The sequence below is a fragment of the Pan troglodytes genome, chromosome 10 (assembly GCF_028858775.2).
Source record: "Pan troglodytes isolate AG18354 chromosome 10, NHGRI_mPanTro3-v2.0_pri, whole genome shotgun sequence".
In the NCBI taxonomy this organism is placed as follows: Eukaryota; Metazoa; Chordata; class Mammalia; order Primates; family Hominidae; genus Pan; species Pan troglodytes.
Genome location: NC_072408.2, coordinates 100,965,548 through 100,977,914, shown reverse-complemented (window position 1 = coordinate 100,977,914; position 12,367 = coordinate 100,965,548). Strand labels below are relative to the sequence as shown.

The following is a 12,367-nucleotide window of genomic DNA, read 5'->3' as shown; positions in this document are numbered from 1 at the left end:
AGACAGAACTTCCCTTCCAGCCTCTGCTGCTGTAAGGCCCCTCTGCCCACCTCCCCCTGCAGCCTCCCTTCCCACCTCACCCAAGACTGACTGCTAAAAGAAGGGAAGAGGAATGAGAACAGCCAGCACACCCAACTGTCCTGTCCCACCCCCATGCTAAGGTCCCTACCCCCGACACACAAAGGGCAGGGCCCAGAGGCCAAGCCCCAGCCGACGAGGCAGCCATTCCAGTCCCGGCAAGGAAGCGAAAGTGCCCTCAGTCCAGCTCAAAGGCCCCTGAGCCCGGGCCATGGCCCCAAGAGACAGGCCCAGCTGCCAGGAACACATGCAGAACCCACAGGTCCAGGCTGGGCTGTCGGCAGCTCTGGGTCTTGGAAAGACCTGGCAAGAGCCCTAGCCCCTTCTGTCCTCAGTGACACCAGAGATGCCTGGGGATGGCCAGCAAAGAGGTCCTGGAGCCTGTGGTTGGTGGAGGACCTCAGGATTCAGAGTGAGGGCACTGGGGGCTCTAATCAGGGTGGGTAGGGGCGGAGGGCCAGGACGGGCAGCCAGAGCGGGGAGGATGAGAGGTGGTGGGCGCTGGTTGGGGGCCAACCAGGGCTGGAGGAAGCGGCCCTGCTGCATTGTGGGTGGCTGTCAGAGCAGAGTGGGAGCAGTGGGCAAAGATGGGATGGCCTCAGCAGCAGGGGGCAGCTAGGGCAGGGAGGTGGGAGGTGGAACGGGGGTGGTGCAGGGGGGCACCGATCGGGACACAGACATGGAGATCAATGTAATCTGGACCTCATCATCTTCTTCTAGGGCTGGGGCTGGCAAGGGATCCCCTCTCCTAGCCTCCTCCACGGGGACTGTGGCTCCACGGGCCCCATCCTGCTCAGCCTCCCATTCCTGCAGCACCTCCTCCAGATTGAAGCAGTGCCAATAGCTCACAAAGAAGGTCTTCACCTGGGTCAGAGTCTTGTTCCCAATCACCTCTGCAATAGCCCCAAAGTCTGCCATACCTCCGGATGGCTTGGGCAGCCAAAAGCTGCTCCTCTGTGGTCCAGCAGGAGTTGAACTTGGTGTGGGCCTCCAGAGGGCGGAGTGGATCAATGGCGCCCTCCAGGGCTTGGTGCAGGCTGCTGTTCCTCTGCACCTCTCTCTTAGGGTCTCCAGCATCGGGCTCTCCCTCACTCAGGCCTCCTCGACTCTCTTCGAACTCATCACTGTCTTCTTTGTCCTTGCAGCCCCTCAGCCGCCGGGCCTGTCTGTCCATCATGCTAGTTCGGCTGTGGGTTTTCTTCCAAGAGTAGTGATATTTCACCAGGCTGGAAATCAACTTGTCGGGCAGCGTCTGTTGGATCCGCACTTGTCGTGGAAGCCAAAGGCCTGTTCAAAGAGCACCTTGTCCTCTACTGTCCACTCCTCAGGGAATGGGGTGAAGTTGGCCAGGTCATCCAGCGACTTCTCCACATGGTGCTTATTCCAGAGCATGCCCAGCGTCTGCTCAATGTTGTAGCCATGCTTCTCCGTGGCCATCACAATATACTTGTCAAGTTTGGCATCTGACACACAGTGGTTGGGTGACCACACCAGCACCCCCTTCAGCTTCTTGTTGCTGTAGCGTGTGAGGCTCTCAGGCTTGCACTCCGGAATTATGGCCTGGTAATTGGTTCCAACGTGGATCATGCTGTCATGCGAGTGCTCCTCCTCGCTGCTGTCATCCTCAGAGTGGGGCTATCTGCCCTTGGGCACCGTCTTCGCCCGGCTGTGGGACGCGCGCTCTCCATCACGGAGGGCATTACCCCGCTCAGCTGCCCCAGGGGGCACGGAAGCCTTTGGAGAGCGACAGTGGTTGCCACACTCGCCCGGCCCGGCCTGGAGAGTGCAGTGCCCGGCCCGGCCTGGAGAGGTCCCAACGTGCTATCTTCCATCTTGCCCCTGCCCACAAGATGCTACTTTTTTAGAGGGTACTTTATTTTTACCCTGCTATGACTTCTGTACTTTAATTATCTGAACCAGTCAATTTGAAACCTGATTCCCCTCATTTATTGGACATTCTTAATGGTGATTAAATATTTACGCTGTCGGAGGCCTTTTTTTCCCACCGTGAAAGCTGCAAATTTGGAACATTCAGGAGCTTTAATTGTGAGGACAGGCACACTTATAGTCATAGCCAAATGGTCAAAGATGCATTTCTCATTCTCTTTGATTTGGTGGGAGGAGGAGGAGGCATGGGGATAATGGCGAAAGGACAGCTGTGTAATCCTAGGGGCACGATCCTGGCAAACTGGATTTCTTGCTGACTGAGGACTGGACACAGAACTGTTCTGGGGCCAATTAGAAATAAGCAGAATTGCCCTAAGTCAAGGGCCATTTGTCGTTGTCCTGTAGGACCGTTGGAAGCCCACCCACATGGGTCCCAGAACTCATGGACCTGGGCTCCCACATATCTCATTCCCAGCCATGAGGGAGGTAAGGTTTGCCTTGCGAGCACTCACAGTCCCTTACGTGCCCAACTGATCCTACCTCGACGGTGGCAATGGTGTTACCCCCAGCCACCCTGGCCCACTGAGCAGTCCGGTGTAATGATTAAGAGCTTGGGCCTCAGTGTGGGCCACCCTGAGAGGCTTAGGTTTGCACAAGGGCACCCAGCCAAGGAGGAAAGAGGAATTAAAACCCAGCCTGTCTTCTGTTTACCAAACCTTGCACCCTGGCTTGGGGCTGGGTGTTCCCAAAGGAAGTGGCACCTTTTTCTTTGTACAAAGACACTGTAGGCCAGCAGTGATCCCAGTCAGGCCTAGGTTCCAGACCCTGTCCCACCACTCAATAACTACGTAGGCTTGGGCTCTCTGACCCTCAGCATCCTCATCGTGGGGTGGAAAAATTGCATCCATCACATGGGATTTTCATGTGTATTAAATGAGATAATATGTGTAAAGCATTTAGCACAATGCCTGGCACACAGGAAGTCGCTCCATAAATAAAAAACATTATTATTATGATTACCATTATTATTATCAGGACTCTAGTGCTGTGTTAGGAGCACTATTAGTATTAGGAGTTTGCTAGGACTGCCATAACAAAGTATCACAGACTGGGTGGCAGTGTGTTTCCTCACAGATCTGGATGCTGGAAGTCCAAGATCAAGGTTTTGGCAGGGTTGATTTCTTCTGAGGCCTCTCTCCTTGGCTTGTAGTCATCTTCTCTTGGTATCTTCACATGGTCCTTCCTCTGTACATATCTGTGTCCAAATTTCCTCTTATAAGAACACCAGTCAGATTAGATTAGTGTCCACCCTAATGACTTCATTTTACTTCTTTAAAGACCCTACCTATAAATATAGTTACATCCGAAGCTACTGGGGGATAGGACTTCAACGTATGAATTGGGGAGATGGTGACAATTCAGCCTGTAACACACCTATTTTCCATCTCAAACCCTATCCTTAGGAAAACATTTTAACTGGCACTTCTTGGGCACATGTTTCCGCTCAGTACTGAGCCGATTTACTTCTGTTTCTTCATTTAGTTTTTCCAATAACCTCAAAAGTATTATCACATCATTTTGCAGATAAGCAAACTAAAGTGCAGAGAGCTTAATGACAAGCCAAGTTCCCACGGTACGGTAAGGGCCTTGAACCCCTTCTTCTGGCCAAGTCCATGGCTTCTACATCAGGTTTGCTGATGGATTCTCACCATATGATATTAGTGGCTGATAACACTTAATCTGTTACCCTCCCTGGTTGTTCTGTTGCAGTGGTGGCTGGTGGCCAGCCAGCCACAGCAGAGCAAACACTCTGTTCTCATAGTCTCTTCCTCCATAAAGGTTTTCCTCACTTCCCATTGCTGTGTTCTCACTGGATGTCTCTGCCTTTTCATTTCTCACCTGTTGCACTATCCTGCCAACCCCCTTATGTTCACAATTCATTTACCTACCTCTTGGTCCTACTGGCTTGAGTTTCATGAAGGTTAAGAGGGGATGCCACTAGTGTTAAGAGTGGATGTGGGTGTTAGGTACATCAGAACCAGCAGGAACAGGGGAATGGCACCATCTGCAATCAAGTCTACATTTGTAATTGGTGGATGAGCGGCTCAGAGTCATCTCGGGATATCAAGAAGATACATGCCCAGATGTGGTGGCTCACGCCTGTAATCCCAGCACTTTGGGAGGCCGAGGTGGGCAGATCACCTGAGGTCAGGAGTTCCAGACCAGCCTGGCCAACATTGTGAAACCCCATCTCTACTAAAAATACAAAAATTAGTCAGGCGTGGTGGTGGGCGCCTGTAATCCCAGCTACTCGGGAGGCTGAGGCAGGAGAATTGCTTGAACCTGGGAAGCAGAGGTTGCAGTGAGCTGAGATCATACCACCGCACTCCAGCCTGGATGACAGAGTGAGACTGTCTTAAAAAAAAAAAAAAGAAGAAGAAGAAGATACACAGATCTGTGATTTCCAAATGGCATAAAGAATAGGTCAGAAAAGTAACAACAGGAGGAGGGAGTGGAAGAGTTTTCAAGAAATGCAAGAAAGCCAGGGAGAGCAGCAGATTCAGGGGCAGGTACTTACAAAGAGGTGAGAAAGTGATCAGGAAAACAAGTTGGTATAAATGTTACAAGCAAATAGAACATATGAAGCAGGATGGCAGATGGCAAAGCTGCCCCTGTGCTTGGGAGTAGTCCTTTTAAGCAAGGGAAGAGTCTTTATTAAATATTAAATTTTGGTGTATACTGCTTTAAGAAATTTACCATTGAAAAAACCAGACTTTGAGAATAGGCAAGCATTACTAAAGCTTTATTACTAAATGCTATTTGCTGCCCATTGAATGTGTACCCCATGAATGCTGTGAACTATAAGGATGTGTGTGGATGTGTGTGTGAAATTTGATTAAGGGTCATAGATACAGTACAAAGCAAAGAATGCTAATGGCAGTAGTATTATTAATCTTTTTAGGTAGCAGTATTATTTATCTTTTAAGGTACAAGTCCTATCTTTTCAGCTAGGCCTTCAGCCTCTGTGAACGGGCTATGTGTTGTTAACAGTATTAGGATTATGAGATCATTTGATTGCGAATGAAAGGGTATTCAAAAAACATTGCTGGTTGTATGTGAATGAGAGTGACAAAACTAAAACCCAAAAGACAAAATATGATTAATGGAACCACATTTTACCTAGTTGAGGAGAGACTCACAGAAGTGGCACTCAAGGGCCTGTAGGAGGGGTGCAGTTAGCATGAAGGCATGAAAAGAGGGGCCTCGGCTGGGCACGGTGGCTCACGCCTGTAATCCCAGCACGTTGGGAGGCCAAGGCAGGTAGATCACTTGAGATCAGAAGTTCAAGACCAGCCTGGCCAACATGGTGAAACCCCCGTCTCTACTAAAAATACAAAAATTAGCTGGGCATGGTGGCACGCACCTGTAGTCCCAGCTACTCAGGAGGCTGAGGCAGGAGAATTGCTTGAACCCACGATGTGGAGGTTGTAGTGAGCTGAGATTATGCCACTGCACTCCAGCCTGGGTGACAGAGCGAGAGAGTGAGACTCCATCTCAGAAAAAAATAAAGAGGGACCTCAAAGAAATAGGTAGTGACTGTGAGCACTTTTCTCTGGTTTTGTTGTTAAATAGACTGTGTAGATGAAACAAAACAGGCCATGGTAACAGGCTGGTGGGAAAGGGCCTTCCTGCTGTATGGAGGGTTCTGTGGCCTCAGCACACAAAGTCCAAAGATGTTGCCCATAAACTGGCCCCAGATCCTACCAGCCCAGATAACTCTTTCAGCTTCATACTTGTCCAGCACTTAAAACTTGTGCTCATCTTTGGACTCTTACCATCATTATTGTTAAAAAACAACAAGTATTTATTAGGGGACTTTCATATGTAGGGCCTTATGCTAAGAACTAGGAATATCCTTGGTACTGTCTCCTGTTGTTAGCAGTGGGATTTTCATGCTTCTTTAAATGAGTCCGGCTCTTTCAAGCCCCTGTGTCCTTGCATTTGCTGTACATTTCACCTAAAACACCCTTTCCATCTTCTCAGCTTTGTGAGCTCTCACTTATCCACTAAGGTCCAGTGTAAAAGCTACTTTCTCCTGGGAGTCTTCCTTGAAATTGTACTAGAATGCCTCTACTAAACTATAAACTCCCATTTAAAAAATAAAGAAAACTAGAAACTAAGTGCTGTCTCATCTTTGTGCCCCCAGGAACTAGGCCTTGTATACAGTAAGTACCCATTCATTTATTACAAAATAGTGAAGTGTGTCTCCTTCATGCCAGGCTCTGTCCTAGCAGTGTAACTAAACTTACCTGTTGAATTTGTTTAACGGGGCCAATTCCTCCCTTTGGTTATGAATTCCCTGCTCTGAACTTGAAGAGCACTTCATCTGTAAGTTGATAGCATTAAAATCTGGTGAGTCACATCATACACTAGGCATTGGTTGTGTGTATAGCTCTTTCACTTAATATAATTTCTTTGAGATCAGAGATGGTGTCTTAAATTCAGTTTATCTCCATATTCCCTTTATTCCTCAAACTTTCTGTTCATTAACTTACTCCATCTTTTTACAGACACTTCCTGAGAATCTACCATGTGCTAGGCATGTGTTGCAGGCTGGGGTTATGGCAATGAGCAAGATCAGTGGTGTTATTTTTGTGCAGATTACTGGGCCTTACACGGAGTCAGTGTTCAATAAATGTCAGTTGAAGTGTAATGTAAAGGCTCTATACTCCTTAGGGGCAAGGGTCATTCTTTGAGGTACCCACAGCCCCACATACAATGACATAACTTGGCATCTCCACAATGCATATTTACCAATTCATGAATTGACTATCTCTGCAGAGACAGAGAATATAAAAGGAGAAAAACAACTCCTTGCCACAAAAAATATTATTGATAACATGGAGGAGCATCCACTGAACATAGCTTTTAAATTATTTGTTAATTTACAGCACCTTTCAAACATTGTTTGAACATGGCTTTATACTGAAAAGGGGAGAGTCTTATACTGTAATTATGTCAGGCAAGCTTATAATAATTATAATAATTATCAACCGAGTGCCAATAATACTTTAAGAACTCCACTGAGCATAAATATCGCACTAGTGCCTAACAGGTATTTAAAATTAAGCTCTCTAAAATTGCAAAGGCACAGATTTAGTGTTTTCTATTTTTTAGTAAGTAAAGATTCTGACAAATAATTACCCTCTTTTTCCTGGTAGAAACTTCTGTTTACATGGAAAATTTTCTCTAAGATGGATTTCTTCCGGTGGGAATTTGAGCAATTTATTTTCTTTAACATATCTTGAATGATATTTTCTCTTCTGTTTGAAAAATATGACAACATGCCAGATCTCGGAGCTTTTCCAGAGTAGAGGACACACCCATCAATAGACAAGCAAGTTTTCATGGGTATGTCATTCTAAGCATAGAAAAAGGCAGACTTTGAAGCGCGCTAGGATTCCCCCTAGTGGATGTAAAAGGTACTTGATTTAAGAAAAAAAAAATCCACACCTGAGGGGAGTTGGTGGGTACTGTGGTTTACAAGCATTCATTCCTCCCTAGCATCTGTTCCTGAAAGTTGGAAGTATGTCACCAATTAATAAAGGTTTGATTAGCACTCCTCTTTCTATCTGGCATCCATAGTAATTAAGGTGTCTGCCTGCAGGCTTGCAAATGCAGCATGAAATTACAGTCAGCCCTAGAACAGAGAAATAAAATGAACACTCTTTAAAACAACACCATCTAATTTCCATAAGACACTCCCCAAATCAAATTCTCATCTGTGACTGTTTTGGTTTAAACTGATATGGTGCCTTTATCCAAATCCTGAAAAAGTTTGGCTCTTTTTAGAGACTCTATTATTATCTATGTCAGTGGTGGCCAGCTACTTAAAAAATGTGCTTTTGTGTATTGTCCAAATTAGATTCCTGAGTGTTGGTCTTTGTCATGTCTTTTACAAATCCCCATTACTTATCTTGTGTAGTGTCTATGAATTCATTCCATACACACTTGTTGATTATAGGCACAAGGCTAGATACTAGATAGTGGGGGATGAAGGACACAGATAAGAATAAGACACAGATCTTGGCCTCTGAAAAACTGTTAATCTATTCTGACATACCAACTTTCTGTCTCCTTTACTGGCTCCACTTTCTCCTCCTACCTTTTAAAGTGTTGATGTGCAGGTGACCTGATAACTATTTTTATCTGCCCAGAAAGTTTTACCATCCCTGTTCTTCTCATAAAGAGGCTGTACCCTCCTTCCAACCATATGGGGGCATATGACATGGGTCTGGCCAACCCAAGTGCTCCTTAGGTTTGGTCTAAGCATGGGTCATGTGATTCTAGCAAAGTCAACCAGAGTTCTTTCCAGGAATTGTTATAGGGATGGTGGGAGAAAAGAGATTTTTTATGGGGGTGGCTAATCTGGGGCTAGCAGTGACTTTGCTCTATGCCTAGCAGAAAAGTCCAGTATGAAGTAGGAGAGAGAGATAGATAGAGAAAGAGATAGAGATAGTGATGAGAGAGAGAGAGAGAGATATGAGAGAGAGAGAGAGACAGATATGAGAGAGAGAGAGAGAGACAGACAGATAGAGACAGAGAGAGAGAGAGAGACTGACTGTTGAGGCTCTCTAGAACTGAGTCCTCAGCTCACTCTTGGTCCTTTGACATCAATTCCTTCTTCTGTCTTTGGCATCCTCTCATTCCTGTAGTATTCTCCCTGGTCAGTATCACCAATGCACATGGGCTTCCATCATTACTTACCTGCTGATGACTCTAAAAAATCTACACAAAAGTGATCTCTTGATCTCTGAACTTTAGGCCTTGAATTTTAGATCTACATGTCTAAATGCCTACTGGTCATTTCCCTTGTACATTCCATACATACTTCAAGTCAAGTCAATTTTCTTCCATACCTTTTCTCCACATGTTCCTAGTCTCCTTCAGTGGCACCACTGCCCATCCAGGTTTTCAAACCAGAAGGTGGAAGTCATCCTAGATACTTCCCTCACCTTCTATATTTAATCAACCAGCAAGCCTGCTGATCTGAATCATGGGCTTGATTTCTTGTTATAAGAGTTCTTATTTGCTACCAACTACCATCAGAGAATACTATAAACACCTCTATACAAAAAAAAAACTGGAAAATCTAGAAGAAATGGATAAATTCCTGGACACATACACCCTCCCAAGACTAAACCAGGAAGAAGTTGAATCTCTGAATAGACCAATAACAGGTTCTGAAATTGAGGCAATAATTAATAGCCTACCAACCAAAAAAAGTCCAGGACCAGACAGATTCACAGCCGAATTGTACCAGAGGTACAAAGAGGAGCTGGTACCATTCCTTCTGAAACTATTCCAATCAATAGAAAAAGAGGGAATCCTTCCTAACTCATTTTATGAGGCCAACATCATCCTGATACCAAAGCCTGGTAAAGACACAACAAAAAAAGAGAATTTTAGACCAATATCCCTGACGAACATTGATGCAAAAATCCTCAATAAAATACTGGCAAACTGAATCCAGCAGCACACCAAAAAGCTTATCCACCATGATCAAGTGGGCTTCATCCCTGGGATGCAAGGCTGGTTCAACATATGCAAATCAATAAATGTAACCCATCATATAAACAGAACCAAAGACGAAAACCACATGATTATCTCAATAGATGCAGAAAAGGCCTTCGATAAATTCAACAGCCCTTCATGCTAAAAACTCTCAATAAACTAGGTATCGATGGGACGTATCTCAAAATAATAAGAGCTATCTATGACAAACCCACAGCCAATATAATACAGAATGGGCAAAAACTGGAAGCATTCCCTTTGAAAACTGGCACAAGACAGAGATGCCCTCTCTCACCACTCCTATTCAACATAGTGTTGGAAATTCTGGCCAGGGCAATCAGGCAAGAGAAAGAAATAAAGGGTATTCAATTAGGAAAGGAGGAAGTCAAATTGTTCCTGTTTGCAGATGACATGATTGTATATTTAGAAAACCCCATAGTCTCAGCCCCAAATCTTCTTAAGCTGATAAGCAATTTCAGCAGTCTCAGGATACAAAATCAATGTGCAAAAATCACAAGCATTCCTATACACCAATAACAGACAAACAGAGAGCCAAATCATGAGTGAACTCCCATTCACAATTGCTTCAAAGAGAATAAAATACCTAGGAATCCGACTTACAAGGGATGTGAAGGACCTCTTCAAGGAGAACTACAAACCACTGCTCAATGAAATAAAAGAGGACACAAACAAATGGAAGAACATTCCATGCTCATGGATAGGAAGAATCAATATTGTGAAAATGGCCATACTGCCCAAGGTAATTTATAGATTCAATGCCATCCCCATCAAGCTACCAATGACTTTCTTCACAGAATTGGAAAAAAATACTTTAAAGTTCATATGGAACCAAAAAAAGAGCCCGCATTGCCAAGACAATCCTAAGCCAAAAGAACAAAGCTGGAGGCATCACACTACTATACTACTTCAGACTATACTACAAGGCTACAGTAACCAAAACAGCATGGTACTGGTACCAAAACAGAGATATAGACCAATGGAACAGATTAGAGCCCCCAGAAATAATAGCACACATCTATAACCATCTGATCTTAGACAAACCTGACAAAAACAAGAAATGGGGAAAGGATTCCCTATTTAATAAATGGTGCTGGGAAAACTGACTAGCCATATGTAGAAAGCTGAAACTGGATCCCTTCCTTACATCTTATACAAAAATTAATTCAAGATGGACTAAAGACTTAAATGTTAGACCTAAAACCATAAAAACCATAGAAGAAAACCTAGGCAATACCGTTCAGGACATAGGCATGGGCAAGGACTTCATGAATAAAACACCAAAAGCAATGGCAACAAAAGCCAAATAGACAAATGGGATCTAATTAAACTAAAGAGCTTCTGGACAGCAAAAGAAACTACAATCAGAGTGAACAGGCAACCTACAGAATGGGAGAATATTTTTGCAATCTACCCATCTGACAAAGTGCTAATATCCAGAATCTACAAAGAACTTAAACAAATTTACAAGAAAAAATCCCATCAAACAACCCCATCAAAAATTGGGCAAAGGATATGAACAGACACTTCACAAAAGAAGACATTTATGCAGCCAACAGACACAAGAAAAAAATGCTCATCATCACTGGCCATCAGAGAAATGCAAATCAAAACCACAATGAGATACCATCTCACAACAGTTAGAATGGTGACCATTAAAAAGTCAGGAAACAACAGGTGCTGGAGAGGATGTGGAGAAACAGGAATGCTTTTACACTGTTGGTGGGACTGTAAACTAGTTCAACCATTGTGGAAGATAGTGTGACGATCCCTCAAGGATCTAGAACTAGAAATACCATTTGACCCAGCCATCCCATTACTAGGCATATACCCAAAGGATTATAAATCATGCTGCTATAAAGACACATGCACACGTATGTATATTGCGGCACTATTCACAATAGCAAAGACTTGGAACCAACCCAAATGTCCATCAATGATAGACTGGATTAAGAAAATGTGGGACATATACATCATGGAATATTATGCAGCCATAAAAAAGGATGAGTTCATGGACATGGATGAAGCCATAAAAAAGGATGAGTTGTAGGGACATGGATGAAGCTGGAAACCATCATTCTCAGCAAACTATCACAAGGACAGAAAACCAAACATTGTATGTTCTCACTCATAGGTGGGAATTGAACAATGAGAACACTTGGACACAGGGTGGGGAACATCACACACCGGGGCCTGTCGTGGGGTTGGGGAGGGAGGAGGGATAGCATTAGGAGATATACCTTATGTAAATGACGAGTTAACGGGTGCAGCACACCAACATGGCACATGTATACATATGTAACAAACCTGCATGTTGTGCACATGTACCCTAGAACTTAAAGTATAATTTAAAAAAAAAGATTTCTTATTTCCCAGATCCTCCCTGCTCTCTCTTTCCTACTCCTTAGCTTGCCCTCTCATCATTTCATCACTAGGCTATTTTAGGTGAGACTGGTGGTCCTGGTCCCAGGTTCATTGCCCACCTCCTCCAACCCAGCCTTTGCATTGCCCTTTCATTGTCTTCCGATATGGAAAGCTGATGGGATTACTTCCTGTTAAAAATCCTTCAATGACTCCCCATTGTTTCCCAATTGTTTTATACCATGGCTTCATTGGGCCCCACTCTTCTTGGCAATACCTTCCTACACCAAACAAGGGCACTGGCTGCCAGAGGTGACCAGCCTAGGAGCTCCCTCTGTCAGGTTCCACCCAGCAGTCCCAAGGGCTGAGAGGGCAGGGTGGTATCTCAACACTCTATGGAACACTTATTGGGAAGCCCTGACTTAGAGGATACAGCTTATATTTCTTA

At 44.6% G+C, this 12,367-nt stretch overlaps 1 pseudogene; it reads right to left on the bottom strand.

The window, feature by feature from the left end:
* Positions 1-393: 393 nt before the first annotated feature.
* On the bottom strand, positions 394-2,150 carry LOC100612658 (REST corepressor 2-like; annotated as a pseudogene).
* Positions 2,151-12,367: the final 10,217 nt, after the last annotated feature.